A 15,881-nucleotide genomic window follows, 5' to 3' on the forward strand; every position below is an offset into this window, starting at 1 on the left:
ACGGCAGGGCGCCGAGCAGGAAAAGAGAGTCCATGGAGTCAGGGCTGTGCGCCTGGACCATGTTTCCTCACCTGGGCCTCACAGCCACCTCGTGGCACAGACAAGTAAAGGGATTTGCCCAAAGTCTCTCAGCCACCAAGTGGCAGAACCAGGACTTGAATCTGGGTGTCCTGATTTAGTCCAGAGCTCTTCCCTCTGGAGCAAAACCGTAGGTTGGGGAAGGAATGAAACAGGAGGGAAGGGAGCAAGGCACAACCTTTGAAAGAATGACATAGCCCAAGGACATGACATAAACTGATTAGAACCAAATGGGTCCAAGATGGCGGAGAAGTCAACTTCCACTAGACCTTGAGCCTCAGTATATGCTCACTGTAACGCGTCAGCAAGCTAAATGACACACCCACAGGCGCCACGACAGTTCCAAGACCAACCATAAGGATCAAAAAGTGGGCCGTGGCCCAATTCCTGGAAATCCCCGCCCCTTCCTGAAATAGCTGGAATACCCCTCCCACTCATTAGCCTATGAAATTACCCACCCCTATAAAAACCGACAACCCCACACCCTGGTGCCTTTCTCACCTTCAGAGATGGCCCACACTCTGTCTGTGGAGTGTGTTTCTCTCTAAATACATCCACTGTCTCTCACTGAATTCTTCCTGCGATGAGACATCAAGAACCTGAGCTTCAGAGCCTGAACCAAGATGACAGAGTAGAAGGACGTGCTCTCACTCCCTCCTGTGAGAACACCAAAATCACAACTAGCTGCTGGACAGTCATCGACAGGAAGACACGGGAACTCACCAAAAAAGATACCCAACATCCAAAGACAAAGGAGAAGACACAGTGAGACGGTAGGAGGGGCGCAATCACAGCAAAATCAAACCCCATAACTGTGGGTGGGTGACTCACAGACTGGAGAACACTTATACCAGAGAAGTCCACCCACTGGAGTGAAGGCTCTGAGCCACACGTCAGGCTTCCCAACCTGCGGGCCTGGCAACAGGAGGAGGAATTCCTAGAGAATCAGACTTTGAAGGCTACTGGGATTTGATGCAGGACTGGGGGAAACAAAGTCTCCACTCTTGGAGGGCACACACAAACAGATGTGCGCATAGGGACCCAGGGGAAGGAGCAGTGACCCCAGGGGAGACTGAACCAGGCCTACCTGCTAGTGTTGGAAGGTCTCCTGCAGAGGCAGGGGGTGGCTGTGGCTCACCATGGGGACAAGAACACTGGCAGCAGAAGTTCTGGAAAGTACTCCTTGGCGTGAGCCCTCCCAGAGTCTGCCATTAGCCCCACAAAAGAGCCCAGGTAGGCTCCAGTGTTGGGTTGCCTCAGGCCAAACAACCAACAGGGAGGGAACCCAGCCCCACCCATCAGCAGTCAAGTGGATTAAAGTTTTACTGAGCTCTGCCCACCACAGCAACAGTCAGCTCTACCCACCACCAGTCCCTCCCATCAGGAAGCCTGCACAAGCCTCTTAGATAACCTCATCCACCAGAGGGCAGACAGCAGAAGCAAGAAGAACTACAATCCTGCAGCCTGTGGAACAAAAACCACATTCACAGAAAGATAGACAAGATGAAAAGGCAGAGGGCTATGTACCAGATGAAGGAACAAGATAAAACCCCAGAAAAACAACTAAATGAAGTAGAGATAGGCAACCTTCCAGAAAAAGAATTCAGAATAATGATAGTGAAGATGATACAGGACCTCGGAAAAAGAATGGAGGCAAAGATCGAGAAGATGCAAGAAATGTTTAACAAAGACCTAGAAGAATTAAAGAACAAACAAACAGACATGAACAATACAATAACTGAAATGAAAACTACACTAGAAGGAATCAATAGCAGAATAACTGAGGCAGAAGAACGGATAAGTGACTTGGAAGACAGAATGGCGGAATTCACTGCTGCAGAACAGAATAGAGAAAAAGGAATGAAAAGAAATGAGGACAGCCTACGAGACCTCTGGGAAAACATTAAATGCAACAACATTCGCATTATACGCATCCCAGAAGGAGAAGAGAGAGAGAAAGGACCAGAGAAAAGATTTCAAGAGATTATAGTCAAAAACTTCCCTAACATGGGAAAGGAAATAGCCACCCAAGTCCAGGAAGCGCAGCGACTCCCATACAGGATAAACCCAAGGAGAAACACACCAAGACACATAGTAATCAAATTGGCAAAAAATTAAAGACAAAGAAAAATTATTGAAAGCAGCAAGGGAAAAACGACAAATAACTTACAAGAAACTCCCATAACGTTAACAGCTGATTTCTCAGCAGAAATTCTACAAGCCAGAAGGGAGTGGCATGATATACTTAAAGTGATGAAAGGGAAGAACCTACAACCAAGATTACTCTACCACACAAGGATCTCATTCAGATTCGATGGAGAAATCAAAAGCCTTACAGACAAGCAAAAGCTAAGAGAATTCAGCACCACCAAACCAGCTCTACAACAAATACTAAAGGCACTTCTCTAACAAGAGAAGAAAAGGACCTACAAAAACAAACCCAAAACAATTAAGAAAATGGTCATAGGAACATACATATTGATAATTACCTTAAACGTGAATGGATTAAATGCTCCAACCAAAAGACACAGGCTTGCTGAATAGATACAAAAACAAGACCCATATATATGCTGTCAACAAGAGACCCACTTCAGACCTAGGGACACATACAGACTGAAAGTGAGGGGATGGAAAAAGATATTCCATGCAAATGGAAATCAAAAGAAAGTTGGAGTAGCAATACTCATATCAGGTAAAATACACTTTAAAATAAAGAATGTTATAAGAGACAAGGAAGAACATTACATAATGATCAAGGGATCAATCCAAGAAGAAGATATAACAATTATAAATATATATGCACCCAACATAGGAGACCTCAATACATAAGGCAACTGCTAACGGCTATAAAAAAGGAAATTGACAGTAACACAATAATAGTGGGGGACTTTAACACCTCACTTACACCAATGGACAGATCATCCAAAATGAAAATAAATAAGGAAACAGAAGCTTTAAATGACACAATAGACCAGATAGATTTAATTGATATTTATAGGACTTTCCATCCAAAAACAGCAGGTTACACTTTCTTCTCAAGTGCACATGGAACATGCTCCAGGATAGATCACATCCTGCGTCACAAATCAACCCTCAGTAAATTTAAGAAAATTGAAATTATATCAAGCATCTTTTCCGACCACAATGCTATGAGATTAGAAATGAATTACAGGGGGAAAAACATAAAACACACAAACACATGGAGGCTAAACACTACGTTACTAAATAACCAAGAGATCACTGAAGAAATCAAAGAGGAAATCAAAAAATACCTAGAGACAAATGACAATGAAAACACGACGATCCAAAACGTATGGGATGCAGCAAAAGCAGTTCTAAGAGGGAAGTTTATAGCTATACAAGCCTAGCTCAAGAAACATGCAAAATCTCAAATAAATAATCTAACCTTACACCTAAAGGAACTAAAGAAAGAACAAACAAAACCCAAAGTTAGCAGAAGGAAAGAAATCGTAATGATCACAGCAGAAATAAATGAAATAGAAACAAAGAAAACAATAGCAAAGATCAATAAAACTAAAAGCTGGTTCTTTGAGAAGATAAACAAAATTGATAAACCATTAGCCAGACTCATCAAGAAAAAGAGGGAGAGGACTCAAATCAATAAAATTAGAAATGAAAAAGGAGAAGTTACAACAGACACCACAGAAATACAAAGCATCCTAAGAGACTACTACAAGCAACTCTATGCCAATAAAATGGACAAATTCTTAGAAAGGTATAACCTTCCAAGACTGAACCAGGAAGAAATAGAAAATATGAACAGACCAATCACAAGTAATGAAATTGAAACTGTGATTAAAAATCTTCCAAAAAAAAAAGTCCAGGACCAGATGGCTTCACAGGTGAATTCTATCAAACATTTAGAGAAGACCTAACACCTATCCTTCTCAAACTCCTCCAAAAAATTGTGGAGGAAGGAACACTCTCAAACTCATTCTATGAGGCCACCATCACCCTGATACCGAAACCAGACAAAGATACTACAATAGAAGAAAATTACAGACCAATATCACTGATGAATATAGATGCAAAAATCCTCAACAAAATACTATCAAACAGAATCCAACAGCACATTAAAAGGATCATACACCATGATCAAGTGGGATTTATCCCAGGGATGCAAGGATTCTTCAATATACACAGATCAATCAATGTGATACACCATATTAACACATTGAAGAATAAAAATCATATGATCATCTCAATAGATCCAGAAAAAGCTTTTGACAAAATTCAACACCCATTTATGACAAAAACTCTCCAGAAAGTGGGCACAGAGGGAACCTACCTTAACATGATAAAGACCATATATGACAAACCCACAGCAAACATCATTCTCAAAGGTGAAAAACTGAAAGCATTTCCTCTAAGATCAGGAACAAGACAAGGATCTCCACTCTCACCACTATTATTCAACATAGTTTTGGAAGTCCTAACCTTGGCAATCAGAGAAAAAAAAGAAATAAAAGGAATACAAATTGGAAAAGAAGTAGTAAAACTGTCACTGTTTGCAGCTGACATGATACTATACATGGAGAATCCTAAAGATGCCACCAGAAAACTACTAGAGCTAATCAATGAATTTGGTAAAGTTGCAGGATACAAAATTAATGCACAGAAATCTCTTGCATTCCTATACACTAATGATGAAAAATCTGAAAGAGAAATTAAGGAAACACTCCCATTTATCACTGCAACAGAAAGAATAAAATACCTAGGAATAAACCTACCTAGGGAGACAAAAGACCTGTATCAGAAAACTATAAGACACTGATGAAAGAAATTAAAGATGATACCAACAGATGGAGAGATATACCATGTTCTTGGATTGGAAGAATCAATATTGTGAAAATGACTACACTACCAAAAGCAATCTACAGATTCAATGTAATCCCTATCAAATTACCAATGGCATTTTTTACAGAACTAGAACAAAACATCTTAAAATTTGTATGGAGACACAAAAGACCCCGAATAGCCAAAGCAGTCTTGAGGGAAAAAATTGGAGCTGGAGGAATCAGACTCCCTGATTTCAGACTATACTACAAAGCTACAGTAATCAAGACAATATGGTACTGGCACAAAAAGAGAAACATAGATCAATGGAACAAGATAGAAAGCCCAGAGGTAAACCCACGCACCTATGGTCAACTAATCTATGACAAAGGAGGCAAGGATATACAATGGAGAAAAGACAGTCTCTTCAACAAGTGGTGCTGGGAAAACTGGACAGCTACATGTAAAAGAATGAAATTAGAACACTCCCTAACACCATACACAAAAATTAACTCAAAAGGGATTATAGAGCTAAATGTAAGACCAGACACTATAAAACTCTTAGAGGAAAACATAGGAAGAACACTCTTTGACATAAATCGCAGCAAGATCTTTTTTGATCCACCTCCTAGAGTAATGGAAATAAAGGCAAAAATAAACAAATGGGACCGAATGAAACTTAAAAGCTTTTGCACAGCAAAGGAAACCATAAACAAGATGAAAAGACAACCCTCAGAATGGGAGAAAATATTTGCAAACGAATCAACGGACAAAGGATTAATCTCCAAAATATATAAACAGCTCATACAGCTCAATATTAAAAAAACAAACAACCCAATCCAAAAATGGGCAGAAGACCCAAATAGACATTTCTCTAAAGAAGACATACAGGTGGCCAAGAAGCACATGAAAAGCTGCTCAACATCACTAATTATTAGAGAAATGCAAATCAAAACTACAATGAGGTATCACTTCACACCAGTTAGAATGGGTTTCATCCGAAAATCTACAAACAACAAGTGCTGGAGAGGGTGTGGAGAAAAGGGAACCCTCTTGCACTGTTGGTGGGAATGTAAATTGATACAGCCACTATGGAGAACAGTATGGAGGTTCCTTAAAAAACTAAAAATAGAACTACCATATGATCCAGCAATCCCACTACTGGGCATATACCCAGAGAAAACCATAATTCAAAAAGACAGATGCACCCCAATGTTCAGTGCAGCACTATTTACAATAGTCAGGTCATGGAAGCAACCTAAAAGCCCATCGACAGACGAACGGATAAAGAAGTTGTGGTACATATATACAATGGAATATTACTCAGCCATAAAAAGGAATGAAATTGGGTCATTTGTAGGGACGTGGATGGACCCAGAGACTGTCATACAGAGTGAAGTAAGTCAGAAAGAGAAAAACAAATATCGTATATTAACGCATGTATGTGGAACCTAGAAGAATGGTACAGATGCACCGGTTTGCAGGCAGAAATTGAGACACAGATGTAGAGAACAAACGTATGGACACCAAGGGGGGAAAGTGGCGGTGGGGGGTGGTGGGGGGATGAATTGGGCGATTGGGATTGATATGTATACGCTGATGTGCATTAAATCGATGACTAATAAGAACCTGCTGTATAAAAAATTAAAAAATAAAAAGATTTCCCCCTGAAAACCAACAGGGAGATGGTTCAGTATATAAAAGGATTTAAAGGGAAAAAATAAAATAGGTAAACAATGACAACAACAATAACAAAAAAAAAGAACCTGAGCTTCATTAAGTCCTGAAACCAGGTGTGTGATCTCAGTTAGAAGACTGTGGGTTTTGGCCGGGTTCGAGTCCCGGCTGCATGGGTTCAAGTCCCAATCAGGGTTTTGACCGGGTTTGAGTCCTGGCCACATGGGTTCAAGTCCCAGTCTGAGGTGCATGGTTTCAGGAACACCTGCTCCGGTAGCAGTTCCCTGCAGGGACCCAGGGGCCCCAAGCCCAACTCCTCAGGGGCTGCCTGTCCCTGCCCAGCCACTCTTACTCTGCCCAATGAAGCCTCTGACAGACACCCACCAAGGGACAACCAGAGCCCCTCCCCCCCCTCAGACTCAACTCTTCCCCAAGCCAGTGTTTTCAAACTGCAGTCCAGACCACAGAGCAATGCACTTGGAAAATCCTAACCAGCATTAAAAACAACACCAACATGATGTCAGAAGCATCAGGGCACACTGCGGGCAGGACTGGAGCTGAAACCTGGTTCCCCTCCGCGTGGGCATGCGCTCTCTTCTTTCTCCTGGGTCACAGCATAAAACGTGTTTATGTCAGGGTCAAAGAAGTGGAAAGCCAGAGTACACAGGGTGCTGCACAGGGTTGGGTGTGTCTCCCAAGCATTTCTCAAGACCTACCTGGAGCTGTGTGCTGGGAGGGATAAGATAAGGTAAAATAAGGTGGCTGAACAAAAAACAAAAAGGAAAGGAGCTGGAGAACCCAGAGTGGGGAGGGAGCAGTCTGGCCAGGGGGCAGGGAGGAGCTGGGATCTGCCAGGAGTCTCAGAGATAAGATAAGAGGAGCAGGTGTGGAAGGCACAGCAGGCAGGAGACCTGCAGGAACAAATCTCTGCACAGACGCATGGAGGCTGACTTGAGAAGGGCCCGAATTAACAGAAGCACAGACAGGAAGGTCAGGCGAGAGCACTGACAAGGATCTGAACCAGAACTCTCGTGCCTTCCAAAAACCTCAGGCTCACTCCCACCTGCCCTTCATGGGGAACCAGCCCCAGTCAGTCCAAAGACTCCTGCCAGATCCGCTCTGCTCCTGAGCATGAGACAGAGCTACTTTTATTTAAAAGGAGAGCTGTAGTGATAGCCAGAGAAACCCAGGAATGCACAGAAGCCTAGAAAGTTAAAATGACCCACCACAACCTGCCCTCTAAGAACCCTTCACCTTCACAGGAAAGCAGCGCCCAGGCACTGGGCTTCATCTTCTTTTAATCTTTATAAACAACCTCAATGACATGGATGTTATTGCCCCCATTTCACAAAGGAGAAAACCAAAGTCAGAGAGGTTAACTAACTGGCTGAGGTCATTCAGCTCCCGAACAGTGGCCCTGGGGTCTGATACCTGCCCTCCGCTGCTCTGTGCCCACCACACCACACTGCTTCCCCAGATGCTCAGTCCACCAACTCCAAGGCACCCCCATAGGGACAGGGTACTGATTAGACACAAGTGGACCTCCTGTACCCTAATCAAAGCCAAGGAGGTTTTTGGAAGGTGACCAAACCGTTGAAGGAGACAGGAGAGAGAAGGGGGAGCTAGCCCTGCCCATCACCTGGTGCTGTTTCACACCCTGGGCTCCACTCTGGGCTTCTGCACCTTATGGCAGTCAACAAGTGTGAGCCCCATAGACCAAATGTCTAGGACTGGGAAAACAGCATGTCATCAGAGCTCAGATGCAGCTGCTGCCAGCTCTCAACAGCTCCCCTGCCCCTGGCCCCGGACACACACAGACACATTTCACTCTTAAGGAAAGAGGTTTTTGAAAGAGACATCAGGGACATGCAATGGCAGAGGCCAGGGCCCCAGCCCCATCTGTTCAGAGAGACCCCTGCTGGTGGACCATCCACCATACCCCACTGCCCCAGGGGTCCCCAGAAACAGGCTTTCCCCTTGCTCACCTCTAAATCCAATCCGGATAACCAAGGCAACGGTCTCCCATAAGCCACAAACCTGGATAATTTCAAAACCTCACCTTGTCTGGTAACGGATATAAGACCTATTTAACTCAGACTTTGTTTTCAGGCTTAAAACTAATTCTGCCTAAATTTCTCACCCAAGTTATCATACCCACAAACTAAAGTTTCACTAGAGCAAAGCTGATAAGTGATTTTTTTGGCCAGTTTCCCCTGCCCTAGCTCTGCAGTTCATTGTGAAATACCCATTTCTGGTCCTGCACTCTGCAGTTGCAGCTCTGGCACCCACCAGACTCCAGTCCTAACTTTTCTGGTCTCTAAGTATGTCAACTCTGAGCATAGTTCTGTGATGGGTCAGGATTATACCTACTTTATGACGATGATTTTTTTAAAATTCAAAAGAGGAAACAATGTTAAATAAACTGACCAAGTTTTTTATTAAATTCCTGCATTTGAGACATATGAGTAATAATGGTCTCCTGCAGTATTTTCCTAACTGTATTTTCCTTTTTTTTTCTTTTTTGCGGTACGCGGGCCTCTCACTGCTGTGCCCTCTCCCGTTGCGGAGCACAGGCTCCGGACGCGCAAGCTCAGTGGCCATGGCTCACGGGCCCAGCCGCTCCGCGGCATGTGGGATCCTCCCGGACCGGGGCACGAACCCGTGTCTGCATCGGCAGGCGGACTCTCAACCACTGCACCACCAGGGAAGCCCTTCCTAACTCTTTTAGTTCACATATCCCACTTTCAAAGTGGAAAATAAATACGTCATCTTTAAAAAGTACACATGAAAAATTAATTAGCTATGCCTTTCTTCCTGCCTGAACGGTTGTGTCCTCATACCGGAGAACTTTCCATGGGTTCCCGTCTCACCCGGGACAGCGAGTGCCGTCATGGAGGAGGAGAACTAGAGCCAGCTCCCTGGGAAGGCAGGCTCCATCCACATGGAAATGACATCACGGAAAGCTACCATCCCGCTACTATGGGGCAGTCCCTCCCCTTCTCACATTAACAGGTGCTGCTCATAAACAGTCTGTCGTTGTGAGCAGATTCACAGGTGGATGCACATTTCAAAACCGCAGCCCGTGCCAGCCCCCTTAAGGATTATTTACCTAATGTTCAAGGAACGCTGCCCCCAAACCTCCCCACATGCTGCTCTGCTGGGTACAAAGTGACCTTAGTCAATACCAGGTATTCTTTTGCAAAGGAGTGCCTACCCTCAAGGAGCAGGGGTGGGAAGGCAAACAACTGCCAGAGGAAATACCTTTCCAGAACTTCGTTCACCTCCTGGTTTTCAAAAATTGGCTCTCATAAACCCTACTTCTAATGCACCAGGATCCCAACGTGACTCAGGATTCAGCTGTCCTGAATGGTGGGGCAAACCCCGCAAAAGGAATGCACGAGCGCCAGGCACGCAGCTACACCAGCACGCATTTTCATCAGGACCTTAAGGAAATGAAAATCAAAAATGTGTTTTGGGGGCTTTTGATTTTCAAAAGCCAAGATACATTAATCACAAGTTTAAAATCTTATCCTCACCACGATTTCATCTACAAGTATTAGAGTCCTCACCCACCCCGCTTCACCCTGCTGGTCCTTGAATGGGTTTTCGGGACCTCACGGAGGAGCAATACAGGGATGGAGGGCGCATTCAGGCTCTTCACCCACTTGCTCTAGAACGCCTGGGCGCCGCCCGGTCTCTTCTGAGCGAGCACCAATGAATACAGCGGTGAGGGTGGAGGACGGGCACTCACATTTGGGAGTGCCCACTAGGTACCAGCACCAAAATAGTCATTTGGTCAACTCTTTGAACACCTGTTCACTGATGTCTCCGCCCAGTGCTCTGGGTTAGTCTGTGCAGGTTCTGGGATAAACCTGCCCTTGGCCCCGGGGTGCTCACAGCTGCAGGAGCACGCAGGCACATCTATAACGGGCACAGACACCACGGAGACGGCCAGAGGCCCACTGAGGCCGACACACGAGGACCAGGTGCAGAGGAGGCAGCTGAGCAGCGGCAAAGCCTGGGAGCCTGGACAGCTCAGCCACTGACACTACGTGTGCTGCTCGCCTCTTCACCCTCCATAGCAAGAGGGGGCTTCAGGTGGCTCACCAGGCCCCTTTTCCAGCCCTAACATGCTAAAGTGCTATAAAGGAAGTGAACAAAGTTGTTGTCTAGAGAGAGAAAGAACTGGAATAAATACAGCTCACCACTCCCCAGGGACAGAGACTGAAAAAGAAGCACAGCCAGTGTCCCCTGACATGAGCCCTCAAGCTCCAAGAGGAAACTTTCCTGCTGAACCCTCACTCTCTGACCTTCCCGAAGACATTTCTGAGATACCATTTCATTCATGTTGAAAAACAGACTCAGAGACGCCATTAGCTGGAAATTATCTGGGGTATGAGGACCTTCAAATCTAGTCTCCAAAACTAAAAAAAAAAACCAAAACAAACAAACAAAAAAACCACCAAGTGATGCCTACCTGGCCAGATGCAATAAGATGTATCAGCAGCAATGAGTTGTGTTCTTTTTAAAAATATATGGAAATTCCCTGGTGGTCCAGTGGTTAGGACTTAGCACTTTCACTGCAGTGGCCCAGGTTCAAGCCCTGGTCGGGGAACTAAGATCCTGCAAGTCGTGTGGCACGGCCAAAAATAAATACATACACACATACATACATAAAAGAGGCAATCCTGACAAGCACTAAGCAAATGAAGGCATCATAAACCTTTCCACCAGGACCCACATGGGGGAATTTTATTTGGGGGGAGGGTTCCCATATGCACCCCGAAGTCCCCCCTTCACAGCCAGAACTCACCATCTGTCACTTGTCTCTTCTCATGAGGTGACAATAAGCCAGGGACAGTGCATGAATTTACTGAGCCACTGTTCAACCCCCTTCGTAAGTATAAAGTGTGACAAGGCAGACCAGCTCCCACCCAAGCAGAGCCAGAGTGTCTATACCTCTAAAAGCCAGCACGCCCTCCTCTTGTCTCTTCCCATCCTGAGCTGCCTCGGAAGCCATGGGATGACTGGTGTAAGGACCCAAAAGCAAGCTGCCCAGCAAGCCCTTTGTCTTGGGGAGTGTGTGTGAAGCTCACTGAAAAGCCTTTTCCTGAGCCGGCTTCGTCCCGCAGCTGCTGCATGCGCACCAGCCAATGGCCCACAGGCATCAAGCTCGGCATGTCCAGAACTGACCTCACCCCCCTTACCCCGCCCACCCCATGCTCCCTGTCCTGAGCACTGCGACCACCCCCCACGTCTCTCCAACCCTTCCCACTTCCCCTAGTCCCCCAGGGTGCTCCCAGCTGGGCAACCGAAGCAGCCCCTAACTGGCCTCTCTGGCCCCCGCCTTGCACAGGAACGCATGTCTTTCCTCCTCACCAGATCTCAACTCAAACAGCACCTCTTCTGGGATGCCCTCCCCAACATGTCCCATCCCTAAAGCCCATCCATGTCCCCCACGGCTCCCTGTTCTTTCCCCAAGGTAGCAGTGACCATGCTCTAAACCTGCCTATGTACCCATCTTCCCGCCACACTGGGCTGTCAGCCAGAGGAGGGCACAGACCACATCTGTTGTCCCCTCTCTGTATCTCCAGCAACTAGCACCGTGCTTGACACAGAGCAGACAGAAATGAGCTCAGCTGGTCCCCCCAAGGTTTAAGAAAGCCTGCCATTTCTGGAACTGACTCACACCTGCTTGCATTTTTAATCTGCACATGGAATCAAAGGTCTCTCAGGAGCCTGGTCTGAGGCAGGGTTCTCAGGCTTTAGTGGGCATCAGAACCACTCGGGAGACTTGCTGAAACACAGACCGCTGTACCGCCGCCCTGGGTTTCTGATTCTGTAGGTCTAAGATAGGGCCTGGAAACCTCTATTTCTAACAAATTCCCACCTTCTGCTGCTGGTGGTCCTAGAAACGTACCTTAAGAACCCTGTTCTGGAGGAAGAGGGGAAAAGGGAACAGAGGTGGCCCAAGCCCAAGGTCAGGCAGGAAGTCTAAACAGGGATCCTTTCCTAAAAGTTTCTCCCTGCTACTCCCTCCCCAAAAGTCTGGCTTTGTCCTTAAGTGGAAACCTTCCACCTGCCCCTTCCTTTCCCACTACTCCCTCAAGAAACTGAAAAAGAACATCGGAAATGAATGGGCTTAAAGACAATGGCCCACAGATCCAGCCACCAGAGGAATCTCAAAATTGTCACTTTAGTACTCCCGGGAAAGAGGGAGGCCCCAGGGCAGGGGCTCACAGGTGGCCCTCTGCCCCCTCCCAGCCAAGGACAATCTTTTTACTTTGGGCAGGAACAGTCTGTGTGGACACTGGAAAGTTCCTTTACATTCTTGAAATTTTTCTTTTCCTCTTAGAAAAAGGAAATAAAGTCGACTGTTTCCTCCAAGGACTCAGAAGAGTATATGTGTTAGGGGAAAGACTTAGACTTCTGAACCCAAAATCCATGAATTTCTTTAGATGTACCCTTCGCCTCGGCCTTTAAAAGCACACCCCAGGGCCCATCACTCAAATATCTCAGGCACTCCAGGCTTCTACATAGTGAGGTCTGGCTTCCGGGTCCGTCTGGCAGCAGGTTCAGAAACATCCTAATACATATCAATTTTCAAAGGCAACTAAAAACATGAAGAAGAACCCAGGGGAAGATATAAAGAGCCTCTGTCCCCCCTCAAACCCCACCTCATAGCCTCCCCCTCCCCTGTCAGTCAGCCCCCGCCAGGCCTGGTGAGTCAACCAGGCCACCAGAGTCATTCATTCCCCACAGCTGCAAGTCACCTCTGGAATGCCCCAAACCTGCATGTCTACCACTAAAGTCCCCTTTCCCTGTCTCCTTCCCAGGCCATCCTGCCTGAAAGTTATCTAAGCATGCAGCCAAATTCTGTCAAACTGCATTTCCTTAACCGTGGATGTGTGATAATGCAGCCACAAGAATGTAAATGACAACATTGTCTAAGACTGGCTACATAAATAGTGGTACACCCATTAGATGGACTGCTATGCAGCCATCTAAAATGACACTGTGGAAGGTATTTATTGACAAATAAGAAAGTTTACTATATATTCCCATGTAGGAAAAACGCAGGTTACAAAACAGTATTATCCTTTATTTTGGAGGGAGGGAGGGAGGGAGGAAGGGAGGGAGGGAGGGAGGGAGGGAGATGGATGATAGAAACAGAGCATGCAAAAGAGGAACAGTGGTTTTCTCTGGGTGGTGGGGTGATAGATTCTTATTACTTTATTTCCTAAAATCTTCTACAAAGAACATGTACTACTTTTATAACAGAAAATAAGTTATATAAAAATAATCTTAAATATCTGTTGTTAAAATAAAAGCAAGCACACAAAGGTGTGATTTAAAGAAACTATCCCACATCCCTGAAGCGTTTGTCCTGGGCGGGATGGGCAGAGGGTTAGATAGCAAATCAGAGTGCTATAAATACTACCTCTCTACACCCTTTAGCCACTGTCCTTCATCAGCAAACAACTGCCCCTGACAGGCCACCAGGAAGGTGGAACACGGCCACCCCACTTTTGGGAAAGAGGCTCAACTGTGCTTCTCAGAAAGTGGTGAGAAAACCACTTGGCAGAGGCAGGTCTAATGCCGGCCCCTGTGTTCAAAGATAGAAATAATTAACGGTACTTTCCCCAAAACAGGATCCTAGTTTAGAATCATGTAGTTAGTGCAGGGATCACATTTTTCTGAACCGAAAGTTAAGACATGTATAGGCTGGCAAAAAATTTGTTTGGGTTTTTCCGTAACATGACTGGTGCCCTTTTAGATCAGGGGTCAGCAAACCATGGGGGCAAATGCAGCCCTGTTGCCTGTTTTTGTAAATAAGCGTTTACTGGAACGCAGCCTTGCTCATTCATTCAGGTACTGGCAACAGCTCATTCATCTACATGTGCACTATCTATGGCTGTTTGGGGTTTGGGGGTTTGGTTTGGTTTGGTTTTAAGCTATAACAGCACGGTTGAGCAGTTGCAAGTGAGAACTATGGCCCACAAAGCCTAAAATATTTCCTATCTGGCTCTTTTTTTTTTCCATCTGGCTCTTCAAGGAAAGTTTGTTAACCCTTATTCTAGGGCAACAGAGTAAAATGTAACCACAACTGTCCCAGGAAATCCGGAAAGGTCACTAGAGTTATATCAGAGCAGCCCAACAAGGCCGGTGTTGGGGTGAGGACCCCCCCATTACAGCTCTGCTCCTGACCCCAAAAGATGGGTACCTCACCAGGCACAGAGCTGCCCACCACCCAGAGGCCCCAGGGACAAAGGGAGGGTTCTGTGGTGACCACCTTTTACTGGGTCACCTAGAACAGGGCAGCCGAGTTCTGGGGGGGGCGGTTGGAGGGGAGACACAGGCAGACACGATGTCCACTACTGTGGGGCGGCACAGCGGAATTGTGCCCCGTAAGGAAAGGAGCTCGTTTCTGGACCTCAAGTTGTCTCCTGGGCTAAGGACTTCATGTTCCTCCAAAAGCCATTTCTGGACTATTGGGATTTTTCTTGGAACCATTTAAAACGTATACACTCTTACGCTAACACACTCAAGAGCTTGTTGAATAGCAGGCACTGTGACATTCTCCTCCAATGAATTTCACCAGTTCCCCAAACATTCTTATTCTGTGAGAAGCAGAAAACCAGCACAATGTGATGATAACTATAGCTGCTATTATTTACTGGGAGTTTATTATACGCCAGGCTGTGTGCTAAGTGTTCTATGTGTATTACCTGACTCATTTTTAAAAGGTAAGTACTAGTATTTTGCCCATTTTACAGATGAAGGAACTAAGGCACAGAGAGGTTAAGTAACTTGCCGAAAGTCACACAATGAATAACAAGTAGAGCTAGAACTCGAATCTATCATGGCTCAGGAGCCAGGCAACCATTTAACAGATAAAAAGAGAAAACAAATAAGAGTGTGTTTTGATGTCCTAGACTGCAAGCCTTAATTCTCCACCCAATGGGTGATTAAGAAGACATTCCTTAGGGGCTTCCCTGGTGGCACAGTGGTTAAGAATCCTCCTGCCAATGCAGGGGACACGGGTTCGAGCCCTGGTCCGGGAAGACTCCACATGCCGCGGAGCAGCTAAGCCCATGTGCCACAACTACTGAGCCCACGCGCCTCTAGAGCCCGTGCTCTGCATCAAGAGAAGCCACCACAATGAGAAGCCTGCGCACCGCAACAAAGAGTGGCCCCCGCTTGCGCACAGCAACAAAAACCCAACTCAGCCAAAAATAAATAAATAAATAAATAGATTTATTTAAAAAAAGAAGAAGACATTCTTAGGATTCCCTGGTGTGTTGCCCCAAGGTGGGCACTGGGCTGGG

At 45.8% G+C, this 15,881-nt stretch overlaps 1 protein-coding gene across 2 annotated transcripts in view; it reads right to left on the bottom strand.

The window, feature by feature from the left end:
- The window catches only part of COQ8A (coenzyme Q8A), a 49,612-nt gene that overhangs the window by 22,514 nt on the left and 11,217 nt on the right, over nucleotides 1-15,881 (bottom strand). The gene's annotated exons all lie outside the window — the stretch shown is intronic.

Source organism: Pseudorca crassidens, chromosome 2 (genome assembly GCF_039906515.1).
Source record: "Pseudorca crassidens isolate mPseCra1 chromosome 2, mPseCra1.hap1, whole genome shotgun sequence".
Taxonomy (NCBI): domain Eukaryota; kingdom Metazoa; phylum Chordata; class Mammalia; order Artiodactyla; family Delphinidae; genus Pseudorca; species Pseudorca crassidens.